This window comes from Protopterus annectens, chromosome 2.part1 (assembly GCF_019279795.1).
Source record: "Protopterus annectens isolate FY-2018-M chromosome 2.part1, PAN1.0, whole genome shotgun sequence".
In the NCBI taxonomy this organism is placed as follows: domain Eukaryota; kingdom Metazoa; phylum Chordata; order Ceratodontiformes; family Protopteridae; genus Protopterus; species Protopterus annectens.
Window position 1 is genome coordinate 113362465 of NC_056729.1, and position 20441 is coordinate 113382905.

A 20441-nucleotide genomic window follows, 5' to 3' on the forward strand; every position below is an offset into this window, starting at 1 on the left:
CTTAGCTTGGTTGTTGTATTGCATGTATCATTTTCACTCTTTGTTTCTAATCTGGCCCATAGTTGTGAAACTGACATTGACTCCTAGCCACTGCTGCAGCATACAGTGCCCACCTCTACTTCATATAGCCATCTCCTGCAGCTGGATCTCCAAGAATTTGTCATCTAATCTCTCTCCTTTGCTAGTTCCAGGAAATTCTCTCCTTTGATGGCAATACCCTGCTGTCACTGTGAGCATAGAACACATTGTATAGCATTGTACACGTAGCAGATACCTTGCTGCAGCTTTCTGAAATGTACTGCAACTCACTACAGAAGGTGTCTAAGTAGCAGAAGTGGACCTTAATACCTTTGTACATACACATAGTGATGGTTAGCACCTGCAACAAAACAGAGCTGCATGCATTCTCTCCCATGTTCTGTGGGCTTTATATGAGTGTCATTAGCCATGGCCCAAGGGTTGTTTGTCTCAGACTGGTATAAGACTAGAATTGAGCAGTGTATTACAGTGACAGAGGATAATGCCACAATATGAGCAAAAGTGATTGATTTCGACAACTGGCTTTCTAGTATCATTCTAAAGGGATCCAACATTTGGCATTGGGGAGGACATGGCTAACAGACAATGTTGTTTTGCCAAGGATGGTCTGAACCTTTCCTCTAGCCTCTTGAATACTGACTAAAACTTTATCTACTCCATAAGGCCTTGTTTAGGCAATTCCAAACTGATAAACCTACTAACATAGCAAAATCAACTGAACTGAACCATAAGGTATTACTACTCAATGGCAGGAGAATAAATAAAAAACTGCCCTTCCTCTGAGCCCTCCTTACACTTGAGAATACAGAGATCTGTGTAGTTACTGAGACATGGTTTAACATGGCAGAGAATACCCCAACAGAGCCTTCCATACTTTTAGACTAGTAGCTGCACAGACAAGGGCTAAAGGTACATCAATAACAAGCACACCTCCTACGCTCATCAAGCAGGATGACATGCTGCAGTTCCTCCACATGCAGATCATCATAGACAAACTCCCATACCATATCCTAGCCAGCTATAAAACACTCTTCATGTCCCAGAGGCTCAGAATGCATACTTGGATCTACTGTTGATATGTACCACCCAACCTAACACTCTACTCATAGAATAGTTTAATTACCCCTCCATAAACTGGGAATCCTACACAGCAAACAAAATAGTGGACTCTGTAAGCACTGTAGAAACCTTTGATATAAAAAGCTTTCAGATAAATTCCTTCCTCTGTGTAGATACAATCTAGAATAAAACAAACGGATCATTAAATAGTACATTCAAATAAGTCACAAGACAAAGCCCATCCTATAGTAGCACAGACTTAATTAAGCAGTTCATTATTTAAAAGAAAAATAATCTAAAACCTATGTATAAATAATTTAAAAGTATTTTAAAAAATCAATCTAATTTTAAACACAACTGTTTAAATGTAAGCACTGGTTTTATACTGACAGCAGCACTGATCCCAGTTCTATAGTCAGCCTGCAGCCTAGTGATCCATTTATATTCATTTATGTCAAACTTATTATTAAGGTCATCACATCCAGAGCTTTTACATAACGCATCTATTACTCTAAACATAATGGGGTGTTCAGGACCATTTTCCATAATATGTTTGGCTATAGCATTAGACACGGCATTTCATCTTATTTCAGAGCAATGTTAAATAAGTCATTCTTTAAACTTTCTAGATAATACATAAAAACTCAAGCATTTGGTACATGTTGCCAAACAGACAAAATTAATAATATCACAGGTTACAAAGCATTCAAAAATATATATTTTTAGTTGTTCTGGGATGTATAAATTCATTATAACTGCCAAATTGTTGGAGTCAAGTCTTACAGTACTTTTGATATCATAATTAATTAGGTCAGTTATGACATGTTCCATGGCCTTGCAAGATGAGACCTGTCTGGCTAATGTATCTGGAATTTGCAGGCTCTGGGGTAGGGCCACTCCTGTAAAGAGATATCATAACAGCTGTGTGCCATACCACAGGACAAAACCAATGGCTAAGCTCAGGTTTAACAGCTGTAACAGTGGGTCCACTAGTACATGTTTTGTACTGTTCACCAGGTAGTACTGTACATTATTAAGTCCCATGAATGATGTATTTTTGGTTTTGGAAAGTACCTTTAGCAAGTGGACTTAAGTTATAGTGTGGGAATTGAGCTTCTCTGGAATGTATAGACTTTGAGTACTTTTCTCAGGGGTAAAATTTGCAATGAAACTGTTTGATAGCATGTTAGTAATATCCACTGCAGCAGAGTTCTTTGAATAAATTCTGAGAAATGCTGCATGCTATTTCTTAGTTTCCTGATACAAGTAAAGAAGGATGTATAGCTGTCTTTAGCTTTCAATGCTAATCCGAATTCATGGGATGCCTTTGCTTTCCTGATGGTGTTTTTCAGTTCTTTCAATAACTTCTTAATGTTAATCTTAATTTGGGGATTTTTTTTTTTGCTGCCTATTTTGTATTTCTTATGCATGTGGACCACCAGGCTAGTTTATTTTTGATTTTCCTATTTTGTTTAGAACTGATAAGAACTGACAAGTTACTAGATGTATATATGTGAGCAGCAAATTGGTTTGCGCAACTGCTTGCTGTATCAACAACCTGAGTAAAACAGATATACTTAAATTTTGAAACTTCATTGTAGAATTCTAGAAGGTTACTATGTTTGAAGCCTTGAATATTGTGATATTTGCATCTGACAGTTTGGGGATTTTGAAAGCGAAGGTTACAAGTTTGTGATTGTCATTGCCAATAAAATGACCCTGATGTGAGTAACGTGTCAATAGTTTCTGGTATGAATTGCATGTGTGTACTAGATGTGGGAATAATGGGTACTACCTGGGTGGTGTACTAACTCATTATATATTATACCTTGTGTATTGAATACCAGTGAGAAGGTGAAGGAGTAGAATCCCTTACAGAGTATATACCATTGCCTCTGTGTCCCTGGTAGAGTCTTGATGGCAATGTGGGTACAGGCGATGGCATCATATACCTCAGGAAAATATACTATGTCTCAGAATATCAACATGGTGTTGTTTCTTCCTCTATAGTATGTGGACACCACATATTTTATTTTACTTGTTATAGTATGGAGTTGTGTGGTATCTGTGAGACAGCTGCATGGGGTAAACCCATTAGCTCTAGTACTGCTGACTAGAAGGTCTAGTGGCAAGGATTGTCAATGTTGCACATACATTGCCCACAGAAATAGCTTGTCCACACATCCCAAGAGTGTGTATGTGAAGGTGTCACATGTGTACCAGCTTCTGTATGATGCTTCTGTCCACACAGTGGTTGTCCACTATTTCCATGGTGTGGAAGGGGAGGATGTTAGCCATATCTGGATCCTTCTGTGACATGTAGGGATATGATGTGCAGCTTTGTGGCTACTGGTTGAGAGAACAACCTCTGACATGCACACTTCTAATAATCTTGCTGTTGCGTATAATGTTTTTTCATAGTCTCTGTCTCTGTTCACAAGGATTTTATGGTATATAGCTACACTGGCACTTGTGGATCATCGTACAGTTTTTCTGCAAGTCACTCCAATATGATATTTATTCTTATTTGCATTTGCCAACATTCTCAATATCATAACATTGCTTACTTCCATCTCATTATACTATTATTTACACACCATGCTGGCCATGGTAATTCAAGGCCTTACGTGACTGCTCTGACAATGTCACTAAATTGACTTCAACTTGCATGTTGCTGCTCATAGTGCAGTTTTGCATTATGTATTGCTCTACTGGTTTGTGAATTTTGGTCATTGTCTCTCCCTGTTTATTTTATTTACCATATCACTGTATGTAGTATTACCCGTACTGACCTGAAAATTACCTTTTGAGATGCATACAGAACCCTTGTAATTGTTCTCATTTCCTCTATCATTGATGAGATGAGATCATTCTTGTGGAAATTATTGTCCTCTAATACTCTACAGAGAAGCAACTCATTAGATGAATCCTGACTTTTCACTCATCACAGAACTACTGGGGTATCATTACAGTATCTGATATCTGGCATTGTATTCCCTTGCCATTCACCATGATATTCATCCCTTTAACCTACGGTACAAGATATTTTATAGTACATACACATCTCTCTCTCTCTCTCTCTCTTTCTATATATATATATATATATATATATATATATAAATCTCTCTCTCTCTCTCTCTCTCTATATATATATATATATATATATATATATATATATATACAGATATGCATATGTGTGTGTGTGTGTGTGTGTGTGTGTGTGTGTGTGTGTGTGTGTGTGTGTGTGTGTGTGTGTGTGTGTGTGTGTGTGTGTGTGTGTGTGTGTGTGTGTGTGTGTGTGTGTGTGTGTGTAGAGTTTGTAAGATCATAGGTATATACTAGGCTAACATCCACCATGGTCATTATAAGCCTATGTATCCCACAGCCTATTTCTCCATAGAAGTTGTTTTAAGGGGCGTATATTAGTTAAGGCATGATTTAACTTCTGCCTCTACCTGTCAGAGACATAGGTCCCATACCAGGGGTGAATTTCCCATTTCCCATCCACTCTTCCAGGTTAGGCTTGAGTAAGGTTAGGGAAGGGGTCTGCTTCACTTGGATTGGAAACCTATTCCATAGAAAAGAAATTCTCTGAGATACCTGTCCCTTCAAAATGTCCTATTTAAATTGCAAGCAAAGTTTAAATCCTTGGATCAGTAGTTCTGATGCTGTTAATTTTGTGGATATAGGTTCATAGTTTCATAGGTTGGTACTAGGCAGTTGGCCCTAGGGCCTATACAAGCCTAGCCATAACAATTCCTTAGCTGTTTCTTCCTACAGTATTTACTTCCCTGGAGCCCTTTCTAGCAGGGAAACTGATGTGATCCCTGGGGTGAATTTCTTATCTCCCATCCAATTGTCAAGGTTCCTTTTGAAGAGAGCCAAAGAGGTGCTCTGCTTGACAGGTATGGGCAGTCTATTCCAGAGTCTGAGTAGTCTCTGGGTCAGGAACCTATCCCTCCAGCATGTTTTGTTTATTGTAATGACAAGGTTTAGATCCTTGGAGCATGTGGCTCTGAGGGATTGGGATTTCTTTAAGTGTACCATGTCCAGCAGGTCTGGGTTTGACATGGCCTTGTATGTTAAGCAGAGACCACCTCTGAGTAAACGATATAAGACAGAGTATAGCTGGAGTTTTTTTTAGATGGTCAGCATAGGGCATCTGCTTTAGGCCTGTGATTCTTTTAGTGAGGTATTTCTGTGGCCTTTCTAGTTGTTGCAGATGTCTTGAGAGGTGCATACCAAATGGGGTGTTGTATTCTATAATGGGTCTAATGAGGGATGAGTACAGTGGACAATGACCTCCTTTTTCTGGATGAAAAGCCCTTAGTGATGAGGTGTGCCACATAGAAGGATTTCCTGACTGTTGTGGAGATGTGGTTATCGAATGTGAGACATTGTCTATCTGTGTCCCTAAGTCTCTTATCACACTTTCATTGTTTAGTGTACTGCCACCTATGTGGTAATTCACTGGTATGTGTTTTTTTCCCAAAGGGGATAACTATGCATTTCTTGGCATTGAGCTTGATCCCATGGCTCTGGCACAAAGCATCTGTTTCTTTAAGGCCCTTTTGTAGAATATCCAAATAATTCAGGGATTCAATAATGGCTTCCAGGTTGCGGTCATCTGCAAATTTTGTTAGCCAGAGTCCCTTAGTGTTGGCCTGTACTTCAGAGAAGTAGATGCCAAACAAAAGTGGTCCCAGGACTGAACCCTGAGGTACTCCACTTGTCACTTGTCTGGAGTTGGCTTTGGAGTCGGCTACTTTTAGGGTTCTGTCAGTAAGCCAGTTGGCAATCCACAGAGAGACATAGGGATTAATTCCCAGCTTAGTAAGTTTATCTATGATTCCAGAGTGGGGGATGGTGTTGAAGGCCTTGGCGAGGTCCAGATAGGCTGTGTGGACTAGCTTACCCTTGTCCATAGCTCTGGAGACTGATTTGAAGAAGTTAGTCAGGTTCAGGAGAAAAGATCGGCCCTTCACGAACCCAAACTCGGTGGGGTCCAGTGTTTGAAGGTTGCCAATGTCTTTGTTTATAAGTTCTATGATAATACGTTCCATGGCCTTGCAGATCAGGCTCATTAGACAGATGGGGCGGTAGTTCCTATGATCCAAGGTAGATCCCCCTTGTGGAGTGGAATAACTGTAGCTGTGTGCCACTCAGTGGGCATAAAGCCTGAGGTGAGGCTATTATTAAACATGGCACTTAGGTGAGGTGCTAGTTCATTTTGTAGTTCATGTAGTACATAGCTCAGGATGTTGTCTGGCCCAATGGATGCTGCAGTCTTAACTTTGGACAGTGCAGTTTTTAACTATGTGGCCATTATTACCGGAATTTGGCAATCTTTTAGTATTGAGATGAGCCTTTTAGGGGGTGGGGAGTGATGTTGGCACTGAGTCGATCTGCCAGGATATTGACAATATCCTTGGAATCCGTATATTTAATGCCATTCTGTTGTAGCTCATAGCAGATCTGAGTTTTGCCATTTAGATTCTTGACATAGCTATAGAATACCTTGTGGCTGTCTTTGGAATCTTTGGCAATTTTATTTTCGTAAGTAGCTTTGGCGGATTTTATGAGGGATCTCAGCTTCTTACTCGGGCTGCTAGGGGAGTTTTTTTCATCCTGGGATTTTCCTCTTTTCTGCAACAGTTTCTTCCTTTTGTTGTAAAGTTTGTTTATGGCAGGGGACCACCATATTGGTTTCCTTTTTTTGGAGAAGAGTGTCTTGGTTCTATTTTGGATGGCATGATTCAAGCATGGCTGGATGTGCTCGTCAATGCCTTAGGGTAGGATTCAGCAGTCAATCTTTCAGTTCCCGTCTGCATGGGTGCCATGAAGTTTGTCACTTCCAACTTGAGTAACATGAAGTCGGCCTTGGAGAAGTTTTTTACAGAGGTTTCCTTACTGGGGGTGGGGGGGATGTGGATGCCAAGGGTGATTATTTATTTATTATTTTTATTTTACATTTGTTAACCGGGCTAGTCCAACTGGATACAAGTCCATTTTCAGCGGAGGCCCGAGGAGAAAAGCTCCACTATCTACATACATGATAAAAAAACTTTAAATACAAAATATATGTTGGTTTAAAGTTAAAAAAGTCGAAATACAAAACAAAGTAAAAGACAGTAATAAAGATTGAAAGAACTTGCAAAAAAAGGGGGATAGAGAGACAAGGAAGTGGTTAAAGTACAGATATGTGAGCGAAAGGGAGAGAAGAATTAAATTTCCAAAGCAGTTGTCAGGAGTGTAATAAGAGAAGAACAGATATTTATTTAAGGTAGTCCTATAATGGGTTAAAAGGGGAAAAAGTAATTAAGTGAAGAATTAGATAAGGGAGTAAGTGTAATGTATATGGGAGATGGATAGGAAGTCAAATAGGAGGTAGTTTAACTGGGAGTGATGCAAGAGCAAAGCCAGTGGTTAGAAAGGAAGAGTTTCAGTTTGGTCTTAAATTGTGTAGTGGAAGTCTGATCTGTAAGGTCTGTAGGAAGTTGGTTCCAGATTTTACCAACAGAGTTGGAAAAATAGAATCTCCTGCTGTATTCTTTGATAGAGATGTTTTAATCATAATTTTATTGGAAGAGCGTAGGGCTTTTAAGTTGTTGTATGGTTTTATAAGGGTGGAGAGCATGGGTATGTTTTCAGGGTAGTAAAGGGCTTTGTGGGCAATTGTAAGCTGATAGTACTGAATTAGGTGGGGTAATTCCAGCCATCCTAGGTTGGAGAGGTTCAGACAGTGATGTGTTTTATATGGAGAAGCAGTGGCAAATCTAGCAATGTTGTTGTAGGTTGTTGTGAGCTTATTAATGTTATGCTTAGATAGATTAGTATAAATAGGGAAGCATACAGTAAGGTGGAGATAAGATGTGTTCTTGCTATGGTAGATCTAGCTTCCGTGGTTAGGAAAGATCTGATTCTATAGAGTGAGCCTAGCTTTCTATTAGTTGCTTTAATGCTGGAGTTGATGTGAAAATCAAATTTTAGTAGGTTGTCAATGGTAACACCCAATAGTTTGGTTGTTTGGTCAGGTGATATAAGGGTGCCATTGTTAGATGTAATTGTGAGATTAATAGAGGGAGACAGGTGTGTAGGTAAGAAAAGGAGAAGTTTAGTTTTCTTGGGGTTTAAGAGAAGACAGTGATTAGAGAACCATTGTTCAATAGTAGTAAATGTCTTTTGGGTAAGGTAATGAAGGTCGGCTTGGTTTGTGGCAGAGCAAATGATGGTGGTGTCGTCAGCATACTGAATGCAAGTAGTTAAGGGCGTGGCAAGATGCAAATCATTGATAAAGACTGAAAATAAAAGAGGACCTAGGATGGAGCCTTGAGGGACCCCTAAAGTGGTGGGGAGGAGTTCAGAGAGATTGTTGTTCCATAGAACAGCTTGTCTCCTGTTTTGAAGATAGGAAGTGAACCAAGTAAGGGCAGGTTTATCAAGAGAAAGCAATTTTAATCGATGTAGAAGGAGTTGGTGATTCACCATATCAAAGGCTTTAGACAGGTCTACAAAGAATGCTGACGATAGAAGATTGTTATTACGGTTGTTATTAATGGAGTCAGTAAATGACAATAAGGCTGTAGTGGTACTATGGTAAGGACGAAAGCCGTGTTGACAGTTAGCTAGGAGATTGTTAGAAAGGAGGTGATTTAGTAACTGTTTATGGATGCATTTCTCCATTATTTTTGCAATTGGAGATAGCAGTGCTATAGGGCGGTAGTTAGAGTATTCAAATGAATCGCCACCTTTGAAGAGGGGGATGATGTGTGAGATTTTCCAGAGGGAAGGTATGGTACTTTCCGTTATGGTTCTATTTATTAGTATAGAGATTGGGTAGGCAATTGCTTTGGCACCTAGCTGGAGATATTCAGCTGGGAGATTGCCAGCTGAGGGGGTGGAAGCTTTAAGCTTAAGAAGTAAATTTAGAATATAGGAGGTAGGTATGGGGTTTAGCTGCATAAGTGGAGGGGTGATGTTTGGGCTACCTAATAAAGAAAGGTTGGGGGTTTGTTGGTTGGCTAGGTTAAGTATAGTAGATGTAAAGAAGTTATTAAAAGCATTAGCTGTTTGTAAGGGAGAGTCAGGGCAGGAACCAATAGGATTGGGAGTTACAGTTTTTCCAGGGGAAAGAAGAGTGTTAATAGATCTCCAAAATTTGTGGGGATTTTGGTGGGAGGATTGCTGTAGGTGGGTGTAATAGTTCTTTTTGTCTTTTATGATAGCTAGTTTTGTCATGTTTCTTTTTTGTTTGTAGTTAAGGTGATCAATGGGGTCTTTGGAGGTTCTCCACTGAGACCAGGCTTTATTCCTATTCAGGATGAGCTGTTTTGTATAGGTTGTAAGCCAACGAGCAGTATTATATTTCATGCGAATAGAACGGATGGGAGCATGTTCATCTAATATAGTAAGAAAGGTTTTATTATAGTGGTTAACAGCATCGTCAATTGGGAGATTTTTTAGAGGACCAGTTAACCAGGCTAAGGTCATTTTGAAACAGTTGAGGGTCAAAGTGTTTTTTGCTACGAGATAAGCGAATTAGGGGTGGTGATTTGAGGTGAGTTTTATGCCTTATGATGTATGTGAGAGAGTGGTCACTTAGGTCATCTGGTAGGGTACCTGTTGAATACTTTTGATGGGGACTGTTTATCAGGATCCAGTCAAGTATGGAATCTTTGTTATTGCTCTTGTTTGTTCTGGTTGTGGAGTTAATGGTTTGTTGGAATTCATGCAGGTTGATAAGGGTGGATGGATTTGTTAGGTTACAAGCATTCCAGTCAATATTGAAGTCTCCTAGCAGTATATTTTCTTGTGGAAGATTAGTAGAAAACCAGTTAAGCAGGTTTTCTAATATGGGGGGGTTGTTGCCAGGGGGAAGATAGGTGCAGATAATATTAATGTTTTTTTGTGGGTTAATGGAGAGTTTAGAAATAATAAGTTCAGTGTTAGTGTCATATGGAGGGGTGTGGGCTGATTTGTTTACATCCAGTCCAGATTTGAAGAGAATGGCTACACCACCACCTTTTTTATTAAGACGGTCTTGTCTAAGGATGTTGTAGCCAGGGGGGATAATTTCATTGTCTTTTATTGAAGGTTTGAGCCATGTTTTGGTAAGACAGAGAATATCAAATTGTTGGACGTTAAGTAGGGCGTGAAGAGCTGGAAGTTTGTTGCAAATGCTACGGATGTTAAGATGAGCTATTGCAAGAGATTTAGGAGGTTTAGAATCTGGTGTAGGAGTAGTTTTAATTTTAGGGACTGTTGTTGGGGTTTTTGGGCCTGGGTTGGGGTGGATGTCCCCATCAAGTAAATGGAAGCAATGGATGAGGTGAGTTAGTTGTGAAGGCTTAAAGAGGTGCAAGTATTTTGTGTGTCTAAGAATAAGGTATTTGATATGTGAGAGACGATGATATTTTGAGTCAAGATATGTGTTGTAATATGTTAGACTAAGATGAGTTGTGAGTTTAGATGGGGGGATAGTTAGTGTGTGCTTGTGTGGAATATCAATATTAGAATTTAATGGTTGTTCATACCAGGTTATAAGGTAGGTGGAAGAAAGAAAAGTTAAAAGAGTTAGAAGTAGTAGAGGAAGGTGAGTAGAGTACATGTTAAGAATGCAAGTTGACAATGTTAGATAGGGAAGTTAACAATTAGAGGGGGTGTGAGTGTGAGGGGAGGGAACTATGTTCTGATAGGTTGCAGAATGTTGTGGGTGTGGTTATGTGGGAATAAATGTAGAGGTGCTAGGGGCGGGTGGGATTTGGGGGCAGGGAGGGGAGCGGAGTAAGCCCGGAGGGCGAACGGAGCGGGAAGACACAGGAGAGTGGAGATCAGCAGGAAACAATCAGAGAAAGGGAAGGACAAACAGGTAAGTCAGTAGTATAATGTAGGAAAGGTACCTACTAGTAGGTAAGATAGGTAAAGATAGAAGTGAAGTGGAGGTAATAAACTGTGGAGGGGGGAATATGCAGGCTGTTGGAAGTGCAGGAGGGGTGCTCAACCTGAGATATACAACTATAGTAAGACTGGTCAAGCAAGGAATTGTAACATACTTAAAATCACAAAGTGAGTCGTTGCCACTTGAAAATACAATATTAGGGCTCAAGTATGAGGTTCTTCTATTCCCAGAATGGTGGTAGGCAGGAGGGAGGCTTTGCTTAAGTTACACAGTAGACCACTCTGTTAAAGATAATGAGGGAGAAAGATAGTGAGTGAATAGAGCTTAGAAGTTGGAAACACATGTAGTAACAGTTAATAACCTTATTTAAAAACAATAGTATCACTGCAATAGTAGGTGAAAAATATTAAACATTGGAGACAGTAAACAATAAAAGTACTTTAGAATTAACAGTACTGTGCATTAGGAGGTATATCATAATACAGGAATTAACACATGCTACAGGATAAACATTAGAGTATAGTGTCCATGAGAAATGTGCCTTATGGAGGTGAGCTACTCAAAGTGTATGCCGTTAGTGGAAAATGGCATCCCCAGTTGGTAGGTAATCCTTTATGGGAAGCAACCTATAAGTAAAATGAGGTCACGTATATGTAGGGGCTGAGAAATTAAGGAGCTCAACTCACTTAAGTGATGTTGGGATAGGAATCCCTTGCCGCCACGCTGACTCTACACAGGCGATTAAATCTGGCGTACCCAGTAAATGAATTCCCACTATTAGGTGAAGAGACTCAATTAAGTGATGTTAGGGTAGGAATCCCTTGCCCCCACGCTGACTCTACACAGGCAAAAAAGTCTGTAGTCGCCAGTAAATGAATTCACACTGTTAGGTGAAGAGACAGCATTAACAATTAGGGGTTCAGCGATTGAGCAGGTCAATGCGCTGTATCAAGATGCGAAAGAAATAGTAGGTCCTCGCGGTCACGTTAAAAGGACAATAAACTACTGACTCTTTAGCGACCCTGAAATAGGTGCAATGGTGTCTCAGGCTGGGGTGAAGCCTTTGAGAGGCGCTACACTCTTGGTGAAAGACGCCAAGGGTTTGTACGCCCACGTGCTCGCCTAACGGCTGCAGCAGAGCAACGAAAGTAGTACTGGACAGAAAAAAATATTTTAGAATCACATAAAATAGAACATTAGACCAGTAGTAGGGGATAATATGTAAGGCAGCACAAATATAACATAATATAACAATTCCAAAGAACTTATAGTTTCTTCCAGTAGGATGCAACAATACAAGCATTGCAGTAAGCCACAGGTCAGGTGAATACGCTAGTCTAAATTGGTAAATCTAACCCCTTAGTAACTGCTCACGGAACCATGGAAGTATTGCGAACTAGTGTACTTGCGATTTAGTGGAAAATAAATATTTTAGTCATTTCTCAAAGGCAGTAGCGAGACTAATAAAATGCCGTATTAGGTAAATTCAAGTAGCATAAATACTTTAAGGTAAAGCTGTGAAAGCTAACATTAGCGGTAGCCAGTACATACACACTCTCCTACATAAAGTAATCAAAACATCTGTTGCATTGATAGACATAAAACAAGCTTTCAAAGATATAACATATACATAAAGCTTTCAGTATAGATAGTCGACAAGACTGCCAGGTAAACAACAACTGAAAATGGCGCAAAATGCAGCAAGTAGCTAAAGATACAAATGCATTCATGTACTCACTGTCACGGGATAAGCATCTATCTCCAGACATCCAACAGCAAACAATACCAGGGGAAGAAAGATGGCGTCGAAGGGCAGGGGGTTGTATTTATAAGGTAATAGGTAGATACGTGGTAGGGAGAAGAGGGAGTGATCCTAAAAGTAAGCCATGGGGAGGAGTTTGCGAGCTAGTGAGCGTCTCATTACAGGATAGTAGAATAGCGATAGGGATAGGAAAGGTGAAAGGAGGTAGAAGTAAAGGCATAGTAGAAGATAGTAAGTGGTGTGAGGTAGTGAAATGAGAGTTCAGAGATGGACACAGCCAAGAAGCGCAAAGGAATACAGAGGGTATAGTAAGAGTTAGAGGAGGTAGAGTAAACACTATAGGCGGTAGGAAGGATAGATAGGCTAAAGGAGGGAAATGAAGGACGGGAAGGAAAGACACAGGAGAGTGGAGATCAGCAGGAAACAATCAGAGAAAGGGAAGGACAAACAGGTAAGTCAGTAGTATAATGTAGGAAAGGTACCTACTAGTAGGTAAGATAGGTAAAGATAGAAGTGAAGTGGAGGTAATAAACTGTGGAGGGGGGAATATGCAGGCTGTTGGAAGTGCAGGAGGGGTGCTCAACCCGAGATATACAACTATAGTAAGACTGGTCAAGCAAGGAATTGTAACATACTTAAAATCACAAAGTGAGTCGTTGCCACTTGAAAATACAATATTAGGGCTCAAGTATGAGGTTCTTCTATTCCCAGAATGGTGGTAGGCAGGAGGACTGCTTGGCTTAAGTTACACAGTAGACCACTCTGTTAAAGATAATGAGGGAGAAAGATAGTGAGTGAATAGAGCTTAGAAGTTGGAAACACATGTAGTAACAGTTAATAACCTTATTTAAAAACAATAGTATCACTGCAATAGTAGGTGAAAAATATTAAACATTGGAGACAGTAAACAATAAAAGTACTTTAGAATTAACAGTACTGTGCATTAGGAGGTATATCATAATACAGGAATTAACACATGCTACAGGATAAACATTAGAGTATAGTGTCCATGAGAAATGTGCCTTATGGAGGTGAGCTACTCAAAGTGTATGCCGTTAGTGGAAAATGGCATCCCCAGTTGGTAGGTAATCCTTTATGGGAAGCAACCTATAAGTAAAATGAGGTCACGTATATGTAGGGGCTGAGAAATTAAGGAGCTCAACTCACTTAAGTGATGTTGGGATAGGAATCCCTTGCCACGCTGACTCTACACAGGCGATTAAATCTGGCGTGCCCAGTAAATGAATTCCCACTATTAGGTGAAGAGACTCAATTAAGTGATGTTAGGGTAGGAATCCCTTGCCCCCACGCTGACTCTACACAGGCGAAAAAGTCTGTAGTCGCCAGTAAATGAATTCACACTGTTAGGTGAAGAGACAGCATTAACAATTAGGGGTTCAGCGATTGAGCAGGTCAATGCGCTGTATCAAGATGCGAAAGAAATAGTAGGTCCTCGCGGTCACGTTTAAAGGACAATAAACTACTGACTCTTTAGCGACCCTGAAATAGGTGCAATGGTGTCTCAGGCTGGGGTGAAGCCTTTGAGAGGCGCTACACTCTTGGTGAAAGACGCCAAGGGTTTGTACGCCCACGTGCTCGCCTAACGGCTGCAGCAGAGCAACGAAAGTAGTACTGGACAGAAAAAAATATTTTAGAATCACATAAAATAGAACATTAGACCAGTAGTAGGGGATAATATGTAAGGCAGCACAAATATAACATAATATAACAATTCCAAAGAACTTATAGTTTCTTCCAGAAGGATGCAACAATACAAGCATTGCAGTAAGTACGCCACAGGTCAGGTGAATACGCTAGTCTAAATTGGTAAATCTAACCCCTTAGTAACTGCTCACGGAACCATGGAAGTATTGCGAACTAGTGTACTTGCGATTTAGTGGAAAATAAATATTTTAGTCATTTCTCAAAGGCAGTAGCGAGACTAATAAAATGCCGTATTAGGTAAATTCAAGTAGCATAAATACTTTAAGGTAAAGCTGTGAAAGCTAACATTAGCGGTAGCCAGTACATACACACTCTCCTACATAAAGTAATCAAAAACATCTGTTGCATTGATAGACATAAAACAAGCTTTCAAAGATATAACATATACATAAAGCTTTCAGTATAGATAGTCGACAAGACTGCCAGGTAAACAACAACTGAAAAATGGCGCAAAATGCAGCAAGTAGCTAAAGATACAAATGCATTCATGTACTCACTGTCACGGGATAAGCATCTATCTCCAGACATCCAACAGCAAACAATACCAGGGGAAGAAAGATGGCGTCGAAGGGCAGGGGGTTGTATTTATAAGGTAATAGGTAGATACGTGGTAGGGAGAAGAGGGAGTGATCCTAAAAGTAAGCCATGGGGAGGAGTTTGCGAGCTAGTGAGCGTCTCATTACAGGATAGTAGAATAGCGATAGGGATAGGAAAGGTGAAAGGAGGTAGAAGTAAAGGTGTAGTAGAAGATAGTAAGTGGTGTGAGGTAGTGAAATGAGAGTTCAGAGATGGACACAGCCAAGAAGCGCAAAGGAATACAGAGGGTATAGTAAGAGTTAGAGGAGGTAGAGTAAACACTATAGGCGGTAGGAAGGATAGATAGGCTAAAGGAGGGAAATGAAGGACTGGAAGGAAAGACACAGGAGAGTGGAGATCAGCAGGAAACAATCAGAGAAAGGGAAGGACAAACAGGTAAGTCAGTAGTATAATGTAGGAAAGGTACCTACTAGTAGGTAAGATAGGTAAAGATAGAAGTGAAGTGGAGGTAATAAACTGTGGAGGGGGGAATATGCAGGCTGTTGGAAGTGCAGGAGGGGTGCTCAACCCGAGATATACAACTATAGTAAGACTGGTCAAGCAAGGAATTGTAACATACTTAAAATCACAAAGTGAGTCGTTGCCACTTGAAAATACAATATTAGGGCTCAAGTATGAGGTTCTTCTATTCCCAGAATGGTGGTAGGCAGGAGGGATTCTTTGCTTAAGTTACACAGTAGACCACTCTGTTAAAGATAATGAGGGAGAAAGATAGTGAGTGAATAGAGCTTAGAAGTTGGAAACACATGTAGTAACAGTTAATAACCTTATTTAAAAACAATAGTATCACTGCAATAGTAGGTGAATAATATTAAACATTGGAGACAGTAAACAATAAAAGTACTTTAGAATTAACAGTACTGTGCATTAGGAGGTATATCATAATACAGGAATTAACACATGCTACAGGATAAACATTAGAGTATAGTGTCCATGAGAAATGTGCCTTATGGAGGTGAGCTACTCAAAGTGTATGCCGTTAGTGGAAAATGGCATCCCCAGTTGGTAGGTAATCCTTTATGGGAAGCAACCTATAAGTAAAATGAGGTCACGTATATGTAGGGGCTGAGAAATTAAGGAGCTCAACTCACTTAAGTGATGTTGGGATAGGAATCCCTTGCCGCCACGCTGACTCTACACAGGCGATTAAATCTGGCATGCCCAGTAAATGAATTCCCACTATTAGGTGAAGAGACTCAATTAAGTGATGTTAGGGTAGGAATCCCTTGCCCCCACGCTGACTCTACACAGGCGAAAAAGTCTGTAGTCGCCAGTAAATGAATTCACACTGTTAGGTGAAGAGACAGCATTAACAATTAGGGGTTCAGCGATTGAGCAGGTCAATGCGCTGTATCAAGATGCGAAAGAAATAGTAAGTCCTCGCGGTCACGTTAAAAGGACAATAAACTACTGACTCTTTAGCGACCCTGAAATAGGTGCAATGGTGTCTCAGGCTGGGGTGAAGCCTTTGAGAGGCGCTATACTCTTGGTGAAAGACGCCAAGGGTTTGTACGCATGCGTGCTCGCCTAACGGCTGCAGCAGAGCAACGAAAGTAGTACTGGACAGAAAAAAATATTTTAGAATCACATAAAATAGAACATTAGACCAGCAGTAGGGGATAATATGTAAGGCAGCACAAATATAACATAATATAACAATTCCAAAGAACTTATAGTTTCTTCCAGTAGGATGCAACAATACAAGTATTGCAGTAAGTACGCCACAGGTCAGGTGAATACGCTACTCTAAATTGGTAAATCTAACCCCTTAGTAACTGCTCACGGAACCATGGAAGTATTGCGAACTAGTGTACTTGCGATTTAGTGGAAAATAAATATTTTAGTCATTTCTCAAAGGCAGTAGCGAGACTAACAAAATGCCGTATTAGGTAAATTCAAGTAGCATAAATACTTTAAGGTAAAGCTGTGAAAGCTAACATTAGCGGTAGCCAGTACATACACACTCTCCTACATAAAGTAATCAAAAACATCTGTTGCATTGATAGACATAAAACAAGCTTTCAAAGATATAACATATACATAAAGCTTTCAGTATAGATAGTCGACAAGACTGCCAGGTAAACAACAACTGAAAAATGGCGCAAAATGCAGCAAGTAGCTAAAGATACAAATGCATTCATGTACTCACTGTCACGGGATAAGCATCTATCTCCAGACATCCAACAGCAAACAATACCAGGGAAGAAAGATGGCGAAGGGCAGGGGGTTGTATTTATAAGGTAATAGGTAGATACGTGGTAGGGAGAAGAAGGAGTGATCCTAAAAGTAAGCCATGGGGAGGAGTTTGCGAGCTAGTGAGCGTCTCATTACAGGATAGTAGAATAGCGATAGGGATAGGAAAGGTGAAAGGAGGTAGAAGTAAAGGCGTAGTAGAAGATAGTAAGTGGTGTGAGGTAGTGAAATGAGAGTTCAGAGATGGACACAGCCAAGAAGCAAAGGAATACAGAGGGTATAGTAAGAGTTAGAGGAGGTAGAGTAAACACTATAGGCGGTAGGAAGGATAGATAGGCTAAAGGAGGGAAATGAAGGACGGGAAGGAAAGACACAGGAGAGTGGAGATCAGCAGGAAACAATCAGAGAAAGGGAAGGACAAACAGGTAAGTCAGTAGTATAATGTAGGAAAGGTACCTACTAGTAGGTAAGATAGGTAAAGATAGAAGTGAAGTGGAGGTAATAAACTGTGGAGGGGGGAATATGCAGGCTGTTGGAAGTGCAGGAGGGGTGCTCAACCCGAGATATACAACTATAGTAAGACTGGTCAAGCAAGGAATTGTAACATACCTAAAATCACAAAGTGAGTCGGTGCCACTTGAAAATACAATATTAGGACTCAAGTATGAGGTACTTCTATTCCCAGAATGGTGGTAGGCAGGAGGGAGGCTTTGCTTAAGTTACACAGTAGACCACTCTGTTAAAGATAATGAAGGAGAAAGATAGTGAGTGAATAGAGCTTAGAAGTTGGAAACATGTAATAACAGTTAATAACCTTATTTAAAAACAATAGTATCACTGCAATAGTAGGTGAAAAATATTAAACATTGGAGACAGTAAACAATAAAAGTACTTTAGAATTAACAGTACTGTGCATTAGGAGGTATATCATAATACAGGAATTAACACATGCTACAGGATAAACATTAGAGTATAGTGTCCATGAGAAATGTGCCTTATGGAGGTGAGCTACTCAAAGTGTATGCCATTAGTGGAAAATGGTATCCCCAGTTGGTAGGTAATCCTTAATGGGAAGCAACCTATAAGTAAAATGAGGTCACGTATATGTAGGGGCTGAGAAATTAAGGAGCTCAACTCACTTAAGTGATGTTGGGATAGGAATCCCTTGCCGCCACGCTGACTCTACACAGGCGATTAAATCTGGCGCCAGTAAATGAATTCCCACTATTAGGTGAAGAGACTCAATTAAGTGATGTTAGGGTAGGAATCCCTTGCCCCCACGCTGACTCTACACAAGCGAAAAAGTCTGTAGTCGCCAGTAAATGAATTCACACTGTTAGGTGAAGAGACAGCATTAACAATTAGGGGTTCAGCGATTGAGCAGGTCAATGCGCTGTATCAAGATGCGAAAGAAATAGTAAGTCCTCGCGGTCACGTTAAAAGGACAATAAACTTCTGACTCTTTAGCGACCCTGAAATAGGTGCAATGGTGTCTCAGGCTGGGGAGAAGCCTTTGAGAGGCGCTACACTCTTGGTGAAAGACGCCAAGGGTTTGTATGCATACGTGCTCGCCTAACGGCTGCAGCAGAGCAACGAAAGTAGTACTGGACAGAAAAAAATATTTTAGAATCACATAAAATAGAACATTAGACCAGTAGTAGGGGATAATATGTAAGGCAGCACAAATATAACATAATATAACAATTCCAAAGAACTTATAGTTTCTTCCAGTAGGATGCAACAGTACAAGTATTGCAGTAAGTACGCCACAGGTCAGGTGAATACGCTAGTCTAAATTGGTAAATCTAACCCCTTAGTAACTGCTCACGGAACCATGGAAGTATTGCGAACTAGTGTACTTGCGATTTAGTGGAAAATAAATATTTTAGTCATTTCTCAAAGGCAGTAGCGAGACTAATAAAATGCCATATTAGGTAAATTCAAGTAGCATAAATACTTTAAGGTAAAGCTGTGAAAGCTAACATTAGCGGTAGCCAGTACATACACACTCTCCTACATAAAGTAATCAAAAACATCTGTTGCATTGATAGACATAAAACAAGCTTTCAAAGATATAACATATACATAAAGCTTTCAGTATAGATAGTCGACAAGACTGCCAGGTAAACAACAACTGAAAAATGGCAAAATGCAGCAAGTAGCTAAAGATACAAATGCATTCATGTACTCACTGTCACGGGATAAGCATCTATCTCCAGACCTCAAACAGCAAACAATACCAGGGAAGAAAGATGGCGTCGAAGGGCAGGGGTTGTATTTATAAGGTAATAGGTAGATACGTGGTAGGGAGAAGAGGGAGTGATCCTAAAAGTAAGCCATGGGGAGGAGTTTGCGAGCTAGTGAGCGTCTCATTACAGGATAGTAGAATAGCGATAGGGATAGGAAAGGTGAAAGGAGGTAGAAGTAAAGGCGTAGTAGAAGATAGTAAGTGGTGTGAGGTAGTGAAATGAGAGTTCAGAGATGGACACAGCCAAGAAGCAAAGGAATACAGAGGGTATAGTAAGAGTTAGAGGAGGTAGAGTAAACACTATAGGCGGTAGGAAGGATAGATAGGCTAAAGGAGGGAAATGAAGGACGGGAAGGAAAGACACAGGAGAGTGGAGATCAGCAGGAAACAATCAGAGAAAGGGAAGGACAAACAGGTAAGTCAGTAGTATAATGTAGGAAAGGTACCTACTAGTAGGTAAGATAGGTAAAGATAGAAGTGAAGTGGAGGTAATAAACTGTGGAGGGGGGAATATGCAGGCTGTTGGAAGTGCAGGAGGGGTGCTCAACCCGAGATATACAACTATAGTAAGACTGGTCAAGCAAGGAATTGTAACATACTTAAAATCACAAAGTGAGTCGTTGCCACTTGAAAATACAATATTAGGGCTCAAGTATGAGGTTCTTCTATTCCCAGAATGGTGGTAGGCAGGAGGGAGGCTTTGCTTAAGTTACACAGTAGGCCACTCTGTTAAAGATAATGAGGGAGAAAGATAGTGAGTGAATAGAGCTTAGAAGTTGGAAACACATGTAGTAACAGTTAATAACCTTATTTAAAAACAATAGTATCACTGCAATAGTAGGTGAAAAATATTAAACATTGGAGACAGTAAACAATAAAAGTACTTTAGAATTAACAGTACTGTGCATTAGGAGGTATAT